The sequence below is a fragment of the Salvia splendens genome, chromosome 13 (assembly GCF_004379255.2).
Source record: "Salvia splendens isolate huo1 chromosome 13, SspV2, whole genome shotgun sequence".
In the NCBI taxonomy this organism is placed as follows: Eukaryota; Viridiplantae; Streptophyta; class Magnoliopsida; order Lamiales; family Lamiaceae; genus Salvia; species Salvia splendens.
Genome location: NC_056044.1, coordinates 1186577 through 1207070, shown reverse-complemented (window position 1 = coordinate 1207070; position 20494 = coordinate 1186577). Strand labels below are relative to the sequence as shown.

The 20494-nt window shown below is 37.8% G+C and overlaps 1 long non-coding RNA gene across 1 annotated transcript; it reads left to right on the top strand.

Annotated features, from left to right (window-relative positions):
- The first annotated feature begins 11702 nt into the window (after positions 1-11702).
- Positions 11703-12650, top strand: LOC121761604. The gene is made up of 2 exons (XR_006042045.1): positions 11703-11846; positions 12423-12650. It is a non-coding gene; the product is annotated as an uncharacterized LOC121761604 (long non-coding RNA).
- Positions 12651-20494: the final 7844 nt, after the last annotated feature.

Genomic DNA, 20494 nt, shown 5'->3' with positions numbered 1-20494 from the left:
GCTGATTTATTATAATTTCATGATGAACTATTTTTGGTAGTGTTTTTTTAAATAAAAATGTGAAAATAATGAGATTCGGATTTTTCTAAAATAACAATTAGGGCACGTCAATTATCAATTTACAAGTTGGCTATAAAATAATAGTACTAAATTAATAGAAAAAATTAATATTGTGTGTGTTTTGCTTAATAGTAGTATAATATATGAAGCTAAGGTTCTCGAGCTCGAGTGGAGTATTAATTAATTTTTAAATTTTTATTTATTTATCAATTAAAAAAATAGTAATTTTGAATTTTTTATTAATAAATATACACGTTCTGTTTAGTGACCAGACTAATTATATCATAAAAATGGATAGGTAATATTCTATATTTGGAAATGTCTATTGATTGACTTCAATAATAATTCGCCCCATAGTTGTTTAATTCGAAATTTAAAAATAAGTGCTTTTCACATGTATTTAAATAAATATAAATAAAATACAAGGAGTATTAATATTTTATTCGAGATCCTTCGTTCATTTTATCTTCAGTTTTGAGAAGAGGGAGAGAGATTTGTTTTGTTTTTGTCTTGTTGTATTTCTTATTTAATATACTTTCAAGATTTTACTTTGTTGTTCATGCTCCATATTTTTGAGTAACAATTGATAGATTGGTGTCATTCTTGAAATCTTAAGCTTAAATCCATCATATTGATGTTTCTAATATTTAATAATAATCGGTCCTTATGTTAAGACAAAGACTTCTATGCGCGTATTAACAAAATATTTGCATCAAATGTCTTCCCCTTTTTCTTGGAATCTGGTCACAAATCAAACCCAAATCGACTTCAGGTTGACCCGCACTTCTTGCACGCTCAAGAGTGGTGTTTCTCTTCCTTAACTACGTTCATATATTACATTCCGTCCCATTGTAGAATCACCTAACCTTATAATGTGATTTACTTCTTCCACTTAAAAGAGCAATTTGCTCATAAATAGATAGAAAATCAAAATTGATATAGAGAAACTTTACCAATTTCACCATTTGCAAACCCCTATATCTCAATACTGATATTTGGGGCATGAGATCTTCTAATTAAAATGATACTTAACGTATCTTTAAAATCAGAATCAAAGCATATACTTAATAATTCAGAACTTTTTAAAGTAAATCAATTATTATGGGCTGCATGTCGAGTAGACATGGAAATGGGCCAGCCCACATAACAAAAGGCTTTCTTTGTACAAGATTAAATATTTGAGGATTTTAATCGGATGAATTTAATTTTGGAAATTGCATATACTTATGCTGTTCAACTTTTGGAAGAATATCCAACTATTACTTTCAAGATCAATTCATTTGAGAAAAAAGCTACTCCATATACAAAAGAAGCATGAAAAATACAAACATTTGTCATTTCTTCTTTTCCCTGTACAAAAATTTTGTCAATTATAATTAAATCTAAAGTTTAATTAATTTCACTTCTAATATTGTCATACTACAATATCATTTTTTACATGTCATATTCGGTGCTTAGTTGGGATATTAAAAAAAATACGACTAAACTTAATTGAGAAAAAAAAGATTATGTTATATTCACTATCAATAATGAAATACTATCAATTAGTCACAGTACTAAACATTGCCGAGGGATGACCAACCCCAACATCAGTCCATGATGTATGATACTTCATGCATCCGTGAAATAATGTCCCAATTTTTTTTTTAATATTAGATAGGTGGACCTTACTTTCCACTAACTCATCACACTTAGATTAAGACTATTTGTGTGTGCCTCAACATATGTATTCTTATATTCTCATGGACTAACAATTGTGACAATAAAATGAATAAATTTAAAGCCATCAAAAATCAAATTAATTAATCCTAAAAAAACAATAAAATTACGGCTGCGGCTTGCTTTTATCAGATTTTTTTATTAATAAATAAATTCAATTTAAAGGCCGCACCATGAGAAGCTTTTATTAGACTTTTTAGTTCTTACAATGATCGATCGCCTCCTGCATCTCCTCCATGGTCGCATCGCTCTTCCACGGCGGAGTCGAGGTGCCGCTCGCCACCAGCATACCGATGTGCCTTGGCGAGGCACTCATCGACCACGGCACCGAGAATCGCCCCCTCATTCCGCTCTTCTTCTCACTAACCCTAACATCCCCCGCAAACGAATACGATTGCTGCCGGATAAACTCGCCGGAGATCTCCTGTCGCCGCCCTCCCGGCGTCAGAACCGCCTTCACAGATCGCGCGCATTTCTTGATCACCTCGAACCCTAAACCCTAAACCCTATTCTGATTGTTGTCGTTGTCGTTGTCGTTGCTGTTGTCGCTGCCGCTGTCTTCTTTCTCCTTTTTCCCAATCCCAAGGAAAGAGAAGGGTTTTGACTTTTTCTTCTTTTTTCTTCTCCGCCACGTGGCGGCTCTTGATTCTGTTATTATTGTTGTTGTTGATGTTGTTTATCTCCTCGATTGGGAGAGTGAAGCTGCCTTGGGAGCTGGTGGAGAAGCGCGGCAGCGAGGCGTGGCCGGGGAGGGAGTGGAGGGGGACGAGGTGGCCGCGGAAGAAGATCTCGCTGGCCGGAGATAGGTCGATCACGTCAGCGAGCGGTGGAGGAGAGTGTTTCGTCTTGCTATCGTGTTTCGTCCGCGGATGGAGGGAGAAGGTGAAGGAGAATTCATGCGACGGAGACGACGAAGGCAAGGGACGGCGTGGACGCGGCCGGGGTTTGATCGAGGTGTACGCTGTGCTTTGGGGATTGTACGTTTGGTTGTGCTTCACTAATCCTCAACGTTTGCTCATGTTCTTCCATGATGGTTTTAAGACCAACAAAATTTCAAGGGGTGCCAATTTTTGGGAAAGATAAAGGATACTAATTTGCATGAAATAGGGTGGTTTGGTGGTGGGGATATGGGGTTGGAGGTCTTCTCTATATCGAAAATAAATTGTGTATAAAATGTGTAACAATATATACTTTCTCATTCCACCAAAATATGACGCGTTTTACCATTTCCAACTATCCCCTAACTATAAACACATTTACTCTTTTTTTTTACTTTTAGTAAGTGAACCTCATACTCCATAACTTATTATATTCTACAATGGAAATATTATAGGATTCATAATTCACTAATTTTTTCATTCATTTCTTTTATAAAGTTAAATCGTTCATTCATTTCTTTTATAAAGTTAAATCGTATCAAGTTAAAACGTGTCTTTTAATAGCGGATGGAGGAAATATAGGTGATTAGTGTAATTTGGCAAGGGGGCATGTGGTGGATGTATAATGGAACCAATGGTAGCGGGGTCTCATTTTGAAGCTAAAACCTATATCAACTAGTGGAGTATTGATTTTGAGGTGGAGTACTCCATTACATATTCATATTTCCATATTACATGTATATTTGTTAAGATTGTGCTTTAAAAAATTATCAGTTTACTTAATTTTAAATCTGATTTAGATTTTTAATATTATTTTTATTATTTTGTGTAGTTATATTGTTATTATCAATAGTAATATTATAGTTAATGTTATAAATTAATAATTAATTAAGAAAATATTAATATAATTTTAAGATTACAATTATACTTAATTAAAATAAGATATAACTACTGTTGTAATAGTGATGATTTTATAAAATATTGTCTATTATTATTATTATGTTACCAATAAATGCTTTATTGTAAAAATCTAAATGTAATTAATAAAATTTGGAACCGAAATAATAATATGAACTTTTGTGTTTTCAAGTACTAACTTATTAAGTACCTTAATGTAAATTTAAAATTATAAATCATCTTAATTATATTACTATTATTATTTTAATCATTATCATTGTTACATCAATTAATTTATTATTATTGTTATTATTATTGAAAAATGTTGCTATTATTAGTATTGTTGATAATAGTAAAAAATACAAATAAGAAACTATAAGCTGAGTCGAGGAGTTCTCTTTTGGCAAGACGAGATACGTCTTTGAAATAGTCGCATCGCTAACAACAAAACTCCGGCAAACTGGATGAAGGCGACCGCAGAGCTTCAACAAAAAAGCTATGTAGAGAGAGGGATAGAATTCAAGCATGTAATTGTGAATATCTCCACACACTCAGTCTCACAGTAGCTTTGACAGATCATCACCATAATACATAAAACAACGAAACAAAATTTATATGAGAGGGAGCGAGAAACTAGCCGTGGTGGAGCTTGGTGGCGGAGGGCGACGAGGAACCAACGAAGACAACCGCTACTAGCATTTCCTTTCTTTCGTATAATTTGTACTCCCTCCGTCCCATTAAATATGCAACATTTGCTTTTCGGCACAGGATTTTATGTAGTGTTGTTTTGTGAGTTAATGAAGAGAGAGTAAAGTAAGAGAGAAGAAAAAGTAGAGAGAGTATTGTTTCCATTTTTAGAAACGTTTCATTTTTAATGAGACAGACTAAAAAGAAAAACGTTTCATTTCTAATGGGACAGAGGGAGTATGTATCGGTGAGCTTGAAGAACAGATGTTGCAGTCTTGTGAAAGAAAGCTTCTTTGAATGTAAACTAGTAATTACATTTATATACAATCTCTGTATCACCGTTTGACTAGTCACAAACCATCAAACTCAATTATTTTTATTTTTTCATTTCATTTATAATATCTCGAAATATATTACTAGTATCATTTATTTATTGTTAGTATAACATGGTTCATCGTATATTTTACTTTATTATTCATTACAATCGTTATCTTCTAAATTAAGATAATTTCTCTACTCGCATTGTATCAACTATTATAATTAAAAAAATTGTTGCACCTTATCAAGCCTAGCTAGTTTAAATTTAAAGTACTCCACAAAAGTTGTATTACTTGGTAGTACATATTTAAACTGATTAATTGTAGCCCAAAGAAACAAACATAGCGCAAAAAAAGTTGACGAAAGATAAATAGTACTACTTCCTTTGTCCTAAAATTCCATGCATAGATCTAAGAATATAGAGTAATAAGATCAAAAACCAAAAGTTTGGTAGTAGTATATGTTAACAAAAACGATGCTCTATCACTTTCAGTACCTCCATCCTATTGTTTTGTAAATTAAACAAAAAAAATTCAACCGACCATTACAATAATGTAAAATCATCCAACTTGTAATAGATTCGTCTCGTGACTGTTTATCGGATATCAAAATGGTCTATATTACTAAGCTATGAGCACATAGTGTTGGGAAATAAACACAGGCAATCACGAATATGAAAGAGAATGAACACAAGAAGTTGTTTACCCAGTTCGATACAATGTGTATCTACGTCTGGGGGCGATGCCAAGCCAGGGATTTCACTATATAATTTCAGGATGATTTAACAATGAGGGAGCACCTCTATTTATAAGTAACTAGAGAGCCCTAATTCTAGTCAAACTAGGAAACATATTCCATAAGGAAATATCTTTTAAGGAATAAATCTATCACAAGGAAATATACTTCAAGGAAACAAATCCTAAACATGGTAGGAGATATTTTAGGCCCCATAATTAACAATCTCCCACTTGGAGACTAACAACTCCTAAACAACCATTTCCTCGTGATCTCATCCCTTCATCCGCTTAGCATCGCCTAACCTTCTCTTCAAGTTCCAAGGCCAATTGAAGCTATGCATAGCTTCAATTTCTCTAAGGTCACCACCTTAGTAAACATGTCTGCAGGATTCTCACTTCCAAGTATCTTCACAAGTTGCAGGATTTTCATCTCCACTAGGTGTCGGATGTAATGATATTTCAACTCCACATGCTTTGTCCTAGAATGAAACGCTGGATTCTTCGCCAAGAAAATAGCACTCTGACTATCACTGTAGAGTATGCTACTCTTGTTCTCCTTCCCAAGTTCATCTAAGAAACTCTGCAACCACACCATCTCCTTGCTTGTCTCTGTCGCAGCTACATATTCAGCCTCCGTAGTAGACAAAGCAACAGTCTTCTGCAACTTAGAAGTCTATGAAATAGCAGTACCACCATAAGTAAATACATACCCGGTTGTGCTTCTTCTCCCATCAAGATCATTGGACGCCAAGTCTGCATCCACATAACCTGTCAGCTCGACATTCTTGCCATTGAAACATAAGACGCTTTCTGTAGTACCTCTCAAGTATCGAATGATCCATTTAACTGCTTCCCAATGTTGCTTGCCCGGATCACCCATGAACCGGCTCACTACTCCCACTGCTTGTGCAATATCAGGCCTCGTACACACCATTGCATACATAATACTGCCAATTGCTGAAGCATAAGGAATTTTCTTCATTTCAGCACGTTCTTCTTTTGTACTCGGCGACTCCTTCTTCGACAGCTTAAAGTGACTGCCCAAAGGCACACTTACTGGCTTCGAATTATCCATGTTGAATCTTTCCAAAACCTTACCAATGAAAGCAGCTTGCGAAAAATATAATTTTCCTGCCGCCTTGTCACGCTCGATTCTCATGCCCAAAATTTGATTAGCCTCTCCAAGATCTTTCATGGAGAATCGTTCAGACAATTGTCTTTTCAACCTATCCATCTCCTTTTAATCACCTTCTGCGATCAACATATCATCAACATATAATAACAGAATAAGATAGCTCTTGTCAAACCTCTTGTAATAACAACAATGGTCAGCGTAGCATCTTTTATAGCCAATCTCCATCATGAATCCATCAAACTTCTTGTACCACTGCTTTGGAGCTTGCTTTAAACCATACAAGCTCTTCTTCAACTTGCACACAAGATTTTCCATTCCTTTTACTACGAATCCTTCAGGCTGTGTCATGTACAACTCATCCTCCAAATCACCATGAAGGAATGCCGTCTTTACATCCATCTGATGTAACAATAGATTTTCTGCAACTACCATACTCAACACTAAACGAATAGTAGTTAGTTTCACAACAGGAGTGAACACATCTGTATAATCAATACCGTATCGTTGCTCAAATCCCTTGACAACCAGCCTAGCCTTGTAGCGCTTGCTACCATCAGCTTCACCTTTGATTCGATAGACCCACTTGCAATGCAATGCCTTTTTCCCTTTAGGAAGTTCCACAAGCTCCCATGTACCATTCAGGAGAAGAGAGGCAAACTCGTCATCCATGGCAATTTTCCACCTTCGTTTATCAGGGCCTTCTCCTGCCTCTGCATAACACTCGGGCTCACCACCATCAGTAAGTAACAAATAGAAATTAGAGGGCGAGTACCTATCAGGTGCACGTCGCTCTCTACTCGATTTAGGCAGCGGAATAGTCGGTGGTGGAGTGCTTGGTTCTTCTTCAAGCACCTCTTCAGCATTCTGACTCTCCTTGCTCCCACTCGAGTTTGAGATGTCTAGCTCGACCACTTGTGGCTCCGAACTGCTGGGACTTGACGCCTCCAATCTATCCTTGTACAATACCTGTTCATTGAAGATGACATCTCTACTGCGAATAACCTTACGGTTCTGCTCATCCCAGAGTCTATAACCGAACTCATCGCCTCCATAACCAATGAACGTACACTTAATAGATTTAGCATCCAACTTACTTCTCTCAACGGAACTAACATGAGCATAAGCAACACAACCAAAGATGCGTAGGAAAGATAGATTTACCTCTTTTCCTGTCCAAACCTCCTCGGGTATCCGAAACTCCAAGGGAACTGATGGACCTCTATTAATTAGGAATGCAGCTGTGTTGACTGCATCTGCCCAAAAACTCTTTGGCAATCCACTTTTCAACCTCATGCATCTTGCTCGCTCATTCAACGTTCTGTTCATGCGCTCTGCGATTCCATTCTGCTGTGGAGTTCCTTTCACAGTTTTCTCCATGCGGATTCCATTCTCGGCGCAGAATTCCTTGAACTTTGCAAGTTCATATTCTCCTCCATTATCGGATCTTAGACACTTCACCTTCATCCCGGTTTCAGTTTCAATAAGGGCTTTCCATTTCCTGAAAGCATCAAACGCATCGGATTTACTCTTCAGAAAATAAACCCATAGCTTTCGAGTAGAGTCGTCGATGAAAGTCATATAATATTCAGAGCCTCCTAAGGACTTCACAGGTGCTGGTCCCCATAGATCAGTGTGGACCATCTCCAACTTCTGTGTCTTCAATTTTCTGCCTCCTCTTGAGAAATTCACCCTTTTCTGTTTCCCAAACACGCAATCCTCGCACAGGCCAACTTCAACAGTTTTCAAGCCAGGCAGTAAACCTCTTGAGCACATTATCTTCATCCCTTTCTCGCTCATGTGGCCAAGACGACAGTGCCACAAATCTGCATTATTTGCCTCACTTGCAATATCAATGCAATCTTTGGAGTTAGTTGTGGTATACAACGTACCCTCCTTCTTACCTCGAGCTACTATCATAGCTCCCTTGGTAATCTTCCAATTGTTGCAGCCAAACGTCACGGGGTACCCTTCTGCATCAAGCTGCCCAATCGAAATCAAACTTCTCTGCAATCCAGGAATGTGTCTGACTCCATTCAGTTTTATTACGGATCCATTGGACGTCACTACCTTCACGTTTCCCTTTCCCACGATATCTAAGGGCTCGTCATCAGCCAGATGTACCTTCCCAAAATCGCCAGAAACGTAGTCTTCCATTATCTCCACATTGTTGCAGGAGTGAAACGACGCCCCAGAATCCAATACCCACGATTCCATCGGACTACTGACGCTCAAGACCAATGCCTCGCCATCGTCATCAGACATGGTAGCGTTTGCTGTCTTCTTGTCCTTCTGATCCTTATTCTTATACTTCTTCGGTGCCTCACATTGATTTCTAAAATGCTCAAACTCATCACAATTCCAGTATTTAACTTTATCCAAATCCTTCTTGGATAGACTCTTTCCTCTGGAATTTGATCTTCTACGATTTTGCTTTCCCTTCGATCTGCCTCTCTGTTCTGTATTCAGTGCTGATCCCGAAGTAGAAGATCCTGATTCTCTCCGGCGAACTTCCTCACCAATCATCAGATCTCTTACTCTGTCAACTGTTAGTTTTGTCTCTGCAGCAGTAACTGCTGTCACTGTGCCAGCCCAACTCTCAGGCAGAGACGATAGCAAAATCAGGGCACGAATTTCATCATCGAATTTTATATTAACCGAGTTCAGTTGCGAAGTAATCATGTTGAACTCGTTGAGATGTTGTTGCACCAGCTTTCCCTCTTGCATTCTAAAATTAAACAATCGTCTAATCAGATGTACCTTGTTTGCCGTTGATGGTTTCTGATACATGTCCTCCAAGATCTTTATCATCTCCTTTGTCGACTTTGCTGCAGTCGTGTGATAAGCCACATCCTTGGACAACGATAGCCTAATCGCGCTCATCGCTTTTCTGTCCAGCAGCTCCCACTCCTCATGTTCCATCTTTTCGGGTTTGGTTTTTAAAGGCTTCCAGAGATCTTTACCGTACAGGTAATCCTCAATCTGCATCTTCCAAAATCCGAAATCAGATCCATCGAACTTCTCTACAGCAATTTTCTCGTCGATCCCCATCGTGATTTCTGCCTCTTAAACCCTAGGCTCTTGATACCAGTTGTTGGGAAATAAACACAGGCAATCACGAATATGAAAGAGAATGAACACAAGAAGTTGTTTACCCAGTTCGATACAATGTGTATCTACGTCTGGGGGCGATGCCAAGCCAGGGATTTCACTATATAATTTCAGGATGATTTAACAATGAGGGAGCACCTCTATTTATAAGTAACTAGAGAGCCCTAATTCTAGTCAAACTAGGAAACATATTCCATAAGGAAATATCTTTTAAGGAATAAATCTATCACAAGGAAATATACTTCAAGGAAACAAATCCTAAACATGGTAGGAGATATTTTAGGCTCCATGATTAACACATAGTCCAGCTAGTGATCCTTGTTCACGGTGTGAGAATAATGAACTACATAAACCCCCTGACGTTTCCATTTGTTTCACTCCAGACCTCTGACAAAAAAAAATATTGCCACAAGTCTATAGCCTTTAACATAATCACATATCGTATATTTGTAGCCATTTTTTGGACTACAATACCCTTATGCCTTGCAGGGCATTTCAGGCATTTCAGGACTAAAAGACTTTGTACAACACTGCACTTTTTGCCGACATTAGGTCTGCACTGTCAACTCAAATTTGATATTCACTATTTGAAGTCAATATATGATTCAAATATTTTAATGACATTATCAAACATAGAACAGATAATCCTATGCGTTCCTACTATTAACACTTCAAATATATGAAAACTAAAAAAAGGATATTTTTTTAACTACAATTAGGTACACTAAATTGTATTTTTAACTGTACCAGCAACAATTTAAAAACGTTCTTATTATATGTTTTCCCAACTAAATTTAATAAACATAAATAAAAGTGATCCAAAAAATAAAAAATTAAGAAAATTTTGGAACCTTTTCTTTTATGTTCTAATATTAATTTATAAAAAAATTTCAACTTAAATAATTGCTTCTTTTATAGCTAAATTCGTACGATACCAAGGATGAATTTAAGTTGCCAAGACTAAAGCAAAATGAAATCGTTTTGTAAAAACGAAAAGGAATAAAATTTATTTCAAGATGATTTGAAAATGAGTAATACCAATAATTTAAAAAGGGGAAAATAAAAATAAAATAAAATAACATTACAAATTATGCTTGTGTTGCGATATAGCGAATAGGTGCATTAGCCACGAATCCTATGGGTGGCGGAATATTATAAAAGTACCCGTTATTTGTGCTTTCACGTGGGCCCTATAATCTGTTATCGGGAGTCAACTTTATGTTGTGGTTTATTTAAAAGAAGTTGCCGAAATTTGATCGATTATATAATTACAAAAAATGTAAAATACCGAAACAATAAAAAGTATTCATGTACTATTATTATTTTTGTTATACGTTGTTTATTATTAATTTATTTGTTTTTTCAACTTATTATTCAATTAAAAATTACTTTAATTGACACCAATTAGTTAATTAAAATATAGTAGTACTCTGTAATAAATATAGATTAAGAATCCTAATAGTTTAGAAATATCTTTTTAGAAATACATACATTAATATGCGGAGGATTACATTTTTATATATAGACATGAATCATGATAGATTTTCTAATATTAGGAAAGAAACAAATATATCATTTTGGAAATGCAAAAAGAGGATTATTGCCATCAAATGAAAATCTTCAAAACACCAAATCTCGACCTTAAAATAGTTATTTATGCATAACACTTGCCTGTTCAAGGTTCTCTAAAGGGTTGAGAACTCGCCACATAGAAGGAGTGCCACTGTTTTAATAGCCATAACAACTTTCACGTGAAATACAAAACTTCCCATCAATCTAATAAATATACAATCAAATGACTTTGGAATCTTCTGCCTATATATCAATAATCCCAAATATTTTATACTATATTCAGTTCTGAATTCAAAATTAGTAATGCATTGATCCAGGGCTGATAATTCGGTCATCGGTTAGTCGGTTAACCGATGATCGAACCGATAATCTCGGTTCTCGGTTAACCGAGAACCGCCAAATTCGGTTTTCGGTTATATCGGTTCTCGGTTTTGCATGTCTTGATCGGTTCTCGGTCTAACCAAGAACCGATCGGTTTAACCGAATTAAATTAAAGAACCGATAAAATATATTAATTATGATTATTCTTTAATTTTATTATTAAAAAATATCATAACTTAGATTTTTTTTTTCGAACCAGAAACTGAGAAAGAAACGGAATCCCTAATTTGTTCACTCTCCTTCTTCCCCCTTCATTCTTCCGCTGCAATCACGCCGCCGCGCCTCCTCCAATACCCACCACCACCTCCGGTCTCCGCCTCATCCCATCAGCCGCCGCCCCTCACCCTGCTTGAGGTTCGTTATTTGACTCAAATTTGGTAGAGCTCAATTTTTTTGGTGTAATGTAGAGCTCGGATATCTTTCTGTTTATTTTTATCATTTGAAACGGTTTCTCTCTCCCTTTCTAGATTCTCTTAAATGGGGTTAACTTAAAGGTTTCGGTGTCACAAAGGGCTGAGTTTGGAATCTCCCTTTCTTGATTGTAGGTAGTCTCAAGTATAGACAGCTGAGTACAGAAAGCAGAGATTAGTACTAGTTGGGAAAAATCACATGAATTTTGGATCAATTCTAATGTTCTTTTGGTATATCAGCTGTTAGTAGGGGTCTCTATTTCATAGATTAGTTTCATGTAAAAGCAGGATTTAAGCTTCTAATATATACATTCTCTGCTTGACAATTTAAAATAGTAAAACTCAAAAGTTAAAGATGTATGCTTTCATGATGTTGAAAAGCAATTATAAGGTGCATTCTGTTTACATCTGTCACAAGCATATTTTGCAACGATCAGTGTAACTGTTTTGAATTATTCTGTTTTTTATTAATATCATAGTAGTTCAGATTTGTAACAGTTATCTCCTTATCTTTGTGCAGACTTGTAGAGTTGTAGTTGAAGATGTCGATTTCAGAGTCTTCTACCCAAGACATAGGGATCCATGAAAATATGCTTGAAGATATTGAAGTTGAAGAATTAGAGGTTTTTTTTAATATTTGAACTGTGAATGGTGGTTGAATTGAATAGGTTGTAAACATTGATGATGGATTGACCTTTTAGTACTAAATGTCTTTGGATAATACTATATCTATATATTGTTCCAAGCATGTAGTTTTCTAATCAATAATAAATACAGTATCCATTTTACATAGGTTGTTATTATCACATGATACGATCGATATCCAACTGAAAAGTGGAAGAATGGCATCATCAAAAATAGTAATTTAGCCTTTTCCTTTGCTTCCACTACAGCCTCACTTTCACCGTTATTGCTTTATCCAAGAATTAAACATACAAAATCTTCGGTGTTCAATAAGTAACTCACCCATCTTCATCATCTCTAGAGTTCGTCAGCTGCAAGCATTTAAAAAATTATCAAAAAATTACATAACTCAATTTGAGTTTATTGCTGTGACTAAAACTTATCAAAAATACTACAACAGTATTAGTATTTGTCAACAAATGAATACACAAGACATCCAAAATTGAATCAAACTAAATCATTGGGGACTAAATTTATTTTATATATTTCCATACAAACCTTTTAAGGGAGGGGTGGTAAAATGCTAACTTTTTTTAATTTCTAATACAAAAGTACCTACATAATTTTTTCTACAAATTTAAACACTAAAACCGCAATGCAGTGCAAGTGGTGGCCAAGGTGGGAATTTCTCGTGTGCAACATCCAAGGATCAATACCTATGAACTACATAAGTTTTTTTTATTCGGTTCCGGTTCGGTTAACCGGAACCGAACCGACCCTATTCGGTTAGGAACCGAACCGAACCGAGGTCAATTCGGTTTCGGTTCCGGTGCTTCAATTTCGGTTCCTTTTAATTTCGGTTAACCGGGTATTCGGTTCGGTTAGAACCGAACCGACCGAATACCCTGCGCTAGGTGTAGATATATACTTTAAAAATGCAGTGTAGATATTTTTTTTATTTTTTTTTTATTTTTATTTTTTTTATTATTATTATTTTTTTTTTTAGATATTGCTTCTGTGTATTTTAAAAAAAATTATATGTAGAGTTATTATAGTTTAAAGTCTGATTTTCGAGCAAAGTCCATTTGTGGTCGTAATTTTCAAAAATCTTAAATAGGAAATTTCATTTTATAACAATCGGTGATATTTTAAATAGGCTAAACTTTGTCTCATAATCTGGTTCATGACTTAACGTTTTTCGGCGCCAAATATGTTGACCAACAAATTTGTATTCAATGCAGAGAAGGATTAATGTAACAGGTAAAATAAGTTTAAATATAATTATAACGTGAAGTGCTTTAAATTATTAAGCTACTTTTTTTTCGGATTCCTGCTTTTGCAACTGTTTTGAGTTTATTTTCGCAATCCACGTAGAGATTGTTGAATTTGTTAAATTTGCATCTTAGACATAATTTTTTTGAGTTAATTTCGCTATCTATATTTCATCACCGTGTCACATTACTAAATTGATCTACATAGAATACATCATCAGTTGCATCAGATTTCTATAATTAGATAACAAAATTAAATATTCAAGATATTACTTGATAAATTCTACACATTTATTTCAACATTTTAAATTTACAAATGTTCACTTCTTCTTACATGGTATTCCTCATCATATCTAGGGTGGTCCGGTACAGTATACCGTACTTTGAATGTCATACCGTATACCGTACCGAAAGTTACGGTATTGTTGGAAGGAAAAGATTGTGGAAGATCAAGATACCGATTTCCTACAATCAAAATAAATAGGAGATTAGCAAATTGATTCTTACCATGTATATGAAATTAGGGTTAGGGCAATAGAACTTACCTTATGTGTATTACTCTTGGGAGCCTATATAAAGGCGTGTATACTTGCATCATTGTGAATAAGATCGACTGGAATCAATTCCCAAAACCTTTGTCTTAACCTATTTTATCATGGCTTCAGAGCAGGAATCGAATTAGGGCTAAGAGTTTAGTTTCATCATTGCCCACCACATACCAGTCTCGGCCAAATCAGAAAAACCAGAGAGCAAACCAAATTCAAATCAGTATCCTATAATCCCAGAATGTCAGACGACAAGAAACCAACAGAATCAGAAACAGAGTCATCAAGCAGTAAAATACGAGCGAGTAAGAACGTAACTGTGGCGTTCAAACTCAATGGAGGAAATTACCCTCTATGGTCGCGGCTAATGAAGGTTGCGATTGGGAGCCGGGGAGGCTACTCCCATATAACCGGAAAACCATCGCCTCCATTGCCAGGAAGCAAGGAGTATGACGACTGGGAGGAAACGGATCTAATCGTTTTCTCCTGGATTGTGGATAATATCGAAACCGATATTATTGCCGACTTCGCCCACCATCAATCGGCTAAGGCAATTTGGGACAGCCTAGCTACCACATACGAGAGCGAGGCTGATCTCTACCTCGTATACGACCTGGAAGACAAAGCAAATACAATCAAACAGGGGAATATGGATCTGGAGACGTATTACCGCAAAATCCACGGGATGTGGATCAATATTGACCGGTGCCAGAAACAACCGGTCGACTGCTGTGAGAAAGGAGTCAACCAGTTCAGAGCCTACACCAACACCAAGAGGCTGCTGCGATTTCTCGCAGGACTAAACGACGAACACGAGGGAGTCCGGCGAGACATCCTCAAAGAAGTGTCGCCCCCTCCACTAGAAACCGCCTATGGGTGGGTTAAAAAGGAGGCGGCCCGACGACGCCTAGGGTCACCGGAATCCCCAAACTCTGTCACCCACAGCCATGGGGGAGGGGACAGACAAGGAATTGGACATGGATTGGCGGCACAAGGACACCGACAAGGTCACCGAAATGTAGCTCCGCGTCAATCCACCACCGCACACCGCCCGGGGAGCAAACCGGTGGACAAATCGCGACTGTGGTGTTCCCACTGCGGGATGCAGAAACACACCCGCGACACGTGCTTTCAGTTGCACGGCTATCCCGAATGGTGGGAAGAGCGGCAGACGGCAAAGGCCAAGATGGCGGTGGGAGTTCCCGCCGGAGACGAAGCAATCAAAATGACGACCGGGAATCGAGACAATCTGACCGGTCGGGGGAAACAAAGGGAGGAACCAGAAGCTTCCAGCGGAGGCGGAGGCGGCGGTGGAGTGATTGGCGCCGGCAACGACGCCGGCAAGACATGGAACAAACAAGGGGGAGGCGGCGCAAGTGTTGGAGGTAACGGGTTAGGGATTGATAACCCTAACCCCTATTCTCACCATATACCCTCAAATCCCACTAAACTATTATTAACTCCCCCAGACTTTACTAAATTACAGAATGTACCCCACCTTTTGCATGCACGTCCCCAGACTGTTGATTATTGTGAAAACCCCCCAGATTGTTTAAAAGTTATACAATTTGACCCTATCCCACTGAAAAACCAATTTGAGCCCTTAGACCATATTTCCGCTGCATTTACTGTAAAACGGGATAATTGGGATGAAAAAAGGGGGTGGATATTTGATTGTGGAGCAACCGACACCATGACCCCAAATAAAAGTGATTTCATTGATTTTAGTGATATTACTAAAACTTACATCCAGACTGCTAGCGGGGAATTGATTACTGTGGCTGGGGCGGGCACCATCGAGATATCCCCAACTTTAAGATTATCAAACTGTCTCTATGTTCCTACCTTGTCCCAAAGATTGATGTCCATAAGCCATGTAACAAAGGAATTGAACTGTACATTGCTGATGCATCCCGACTTCTGTATTTTGCAGGATATTCGGACGAGGAAGATACTTGGGCGTGGCACTGAGAGCCAAGGACTCTACTACGTGGATGAGATAGCTCAACAAGGCAGTGCGATGCTGGCACACGGGTCCACGAAAAAGGAGATTTGGCTCTGGCACCAACGACTGGGACACCCTTCCCCTGGTTATTTTAGTTTACTTTTTCCTAAACTTTCTATTCCCAAAGATTTTGCTTGTGAGACTTGTGTTTTGGCCAAGAGCCACATACAATCATTTAAACCTACAAATACTCGTATGAATTCTGTTTTTTCCCTTGTTCATGCTGATGTGTGGGGTCCTGCACCTATTGTTGGGGAAAATGGTTTGAGATACTTTGTGATTTTCGTAGATGACTGCACTAGGATGACATGGATATATTTTTTAAAACACAAGTCTGAAGTAATTGATAAATTTATCCTTTTCTTCAACCTTGTCCAAACCCAGTTCCAAACCACGATAAAAACCCTTCGATCTGATAATGGGAGGGAATTTGTGAACCATAAAATGACAGATTTCTTCACCGAAAAAGGCCTAATACACCAAACCTCTTGCCCGTACACACCAGAACAAAATGGGGTAGCCGAAAGAAAAAACAGAACCATCCTTGAAATAACCCGAGCCTTGATGTTTGAGTCCAAAGTCCCTACCCACTTCTGGCCCGAGGCAATAGCGACTTCCATCTACCTCATAAACCGACTCCCTACTAAAATCTTAAACAAAAAAACACCCCTTGACACCCTTTCCAAAATTTGCAAAATACCCACACACCTCAACCTCCAACCAAGAGTTTTTGGATGTACTGTTTATGTCCATATACCGAAACATGAAAGAACAAAACTGTCACCTTGTGCTACCAAGTGCGTATTTGTGGGCTACGGGATTAACCAAAAGGGATATCGTTGCTATGACCCAGCTACAAAAAGAGTAGTCACCACAATGAATTGCAATTTCCTGGAAACCGAGTTCTATTACCACACCCAACTTAGTAGTCAGGGGGAGAGTGAGTCATGTAACACAGTAGACTACCTAAGTTGGTTTGTGCCCGAGTCAAATCACTCCAACAACGACTTAACAAAATCGGCTAGCACTGTCGCGGAGCAAATCTCGACCACGCCAGAGAACTCTCAACCGCGACCCGATATCTCGCCTCAACCGATATCCGAAACACCTGAGGTAATTTCTGACCCCCCTCAAGAAGATAGCACTACTGCTGATCATGTTAATACAGAAACTGTTGATGGAAGCACGACCCTTGACGAGAGTACAGGTCGATATATCCTCCCACCGCGAAGTACTCGTGGAATTCCACCAAAGAGGTTCTCCCCAGAAAAAACCGGCAGGAAAAGCCAGTACGCTGTGGCCAACTTTGTGAAAGGAAACTTGGCCAAAATGGCTAGGGCATTTGAAGCTGCACTTTACGAGGAAGAGGAAATTCCCTATACCGCCGAAGAAGCATGGAAAACCAAACACTGGAGGGATGCTATGTTTGTAGAGATGGATGCCTTGCTAAAGAACAAGACTTGGGAAGCCAGTCCACTACCCGAAGGGGCTACTACAGTGGGATGTAGATGTGTGTTTACGATAAAAAGAAGACCTGACGGAACCATTGACCGATATAAGGCAAGACTAGTAGCAAAAGGGTACACCCAGACTTATGGCATTGATTATGCAGAGACCTTCTCGCCAGTTGCCAAAATCAATACAGTAAGGGTATTATTTTCAATAGCTGCTAACCGAGACTGGCCTCTACACCAGTTCGATGTGACAAATGCTTTTTTGCATGGAGAATTGACAAAACCAGTCTATATGGTTCCCCCACCTGGGTTCACTGGAGACTTCCAGAATGGGGACGTGTGCAAGCTCAAGAAGACATTATATGGCCTCAAACAATCTCCCAGAGCATGGTTCGGGAGGTTCACCGAAGTAATGAAGAAGTATGAGTACTGCCAAAGCAACTCAGATCACACCTTGTTCCTCAAAAAGAAGAATGGTAAGATTACCTGTCTCATTATTTATGTTGATGATATGATTATCACTGGTGATGATGAAGAAGAAATAGAGCAACTAAGGAAGAACCTGTCCAAGGAATTTGAGATGAAAGACCTCGGACACCTAAAGTTTTTTCTGGGAATAGAAGTACTTCGATCAAAGCAAGGGATCTTCATCAACCAGAGGAAATATGTACTTGATATTTTGGCAGAGACCGGAATGATTGACTGCAAACCAGTGGACACTCCAATGGTCCAGAACCATGGATTACAGATTCGTGAAGGAGCCAAACTCGCCGACCGAGGGAGATATCAACGATTGGTTGGGAAGCTCATCTACTTATCCCACACTAGGCCAGATCTCGCATATGCTGTTGGAGTAGTAAGTCAGTTCATGCATGCTCCACAAGAAGAACATTGGGAGGCAGTATTGAGAATAATACGCTACTTGAAGGGTACCCCGGGTCATGGAGTATTGTTCAAAAAACATGGGCACTTGGAAATACACGGTTATACTGATGCAGATTGGGCAGGGAATCCAAACGATAGGAAGTCGACAGCAGGATACTTCACCTTTGTAGGGGGGAACTTGGTAACTTGGAGGAGTAAGAAACAAAAAGTGGTAGCACTGTCAAGTGCAGAGGCAGAATTTAGAGGGATTAAGAGTGGATTGACAGAAGTTCTGTGGCTCAGAAAATTGATGACCGAACTTGAACTTAAGTCCACACAACCATGCCGATTGTTGTGTGATAACAAGGCTGCCATTAGTATCTCAGAAAATCCAGTCCAACATGATCGGACTAAGCATGTGGAGGTAGATCGACACTTCATAAAAGACACAATTGATGCAAAAATAGTGGAATTACCCTATGTCAAGTCAGAGGATCAACTGGCGGACATCTTGACAAAGGCAGTAAACTCAAACTCTTTTCGAGGTGTATTGAACAAGTTAAGTATTGGGGATCCCATCACTTAACTTGAGGGGGAGTGTTGGAAGGAAAAGATTGTGGAAGATCAAGATACCGATTTCCTACAATCAAAATAAATAGGAGATTAGCAAATTGATTCTTACCATGTATATGAAATTAGGGTTAGGGCAATAGAACTTACCTTATGTGTATTACTCTTGGGAGCCTATATAAAGGCGTGTATACTTGCATCATTGTGAATAAGATCGACTGGAATCAATTCCCAAAACCTTTGTCTTAACCTATTTTATGGTATGACAAAACACCATACCGATACCGTACCGAACTTTTCGATATGCCGAAGTTCGGTATACCGGAAATTCGGTATGATAGTTTTTGATACCGTTACCATACCATATTTTCGGTATACCGTACTTTTGCGGTATACCGAACTTCGGTACGACATACCGTTATACCGGAAAAATAATATATTATACCTAAAATATTAAAAAAATAATTCTATTGTTCAACTACTTCAAAAAGTATAAAACAATTATACTCCATACAGGCATTCTAATATTCAAATTTATAAAACTTTGACAACCAAATCATAAACAAATTGTAAAATCATGAGCAACATTATCTTCATTTCTTGGAACCTTGTTGGTGAATTTGACAAAAGACATTATTTGTAGATGAGACTGAAAATGGAGGATCCAACCAGCTATAAATATAAGGGTTATATATATATATATATAGGGTTTTGATCTATGCAAAACTAGATTTAAATACAGAAACGCAGAACAATATCATACGTAGGGCACTTTTAGGTCATAGTTAGTTAATTTTTAGGTCATGCTAACAAAGCATGACCTAAAATGATCTTAGCATGACATTAAACCCAAATATTATAATATGACCTAAAATTGCTTAATTATGACCTTCCGTGTTTTTGGTTAATTATTGACCATTATATCATCTAATCCCAGGGCCAAGATTTGGGCTGCATTTCTGGATTTAAATGCATTTTTAATTTGATCATCTCTCTATCTATGCAAAACTAGATTTAAATATAGAAACGCAGAACAATATCAAACGTAGGACACTTTTAGGGGATGTATTTACATCCTTCATGTAAATATTGTGCAAACATTCAACTGAATCTCAGCCCCACGATTTTGTCATCCGACGGTTAGATTAATGCCACGTGTTATTTAATAATGTAGATTTTCAGTTGAATAATGCACACCGACTAGCAATGCACCATTATAGTGTAATAATGTAGATTTTCATTCTAATAATGTACACCGA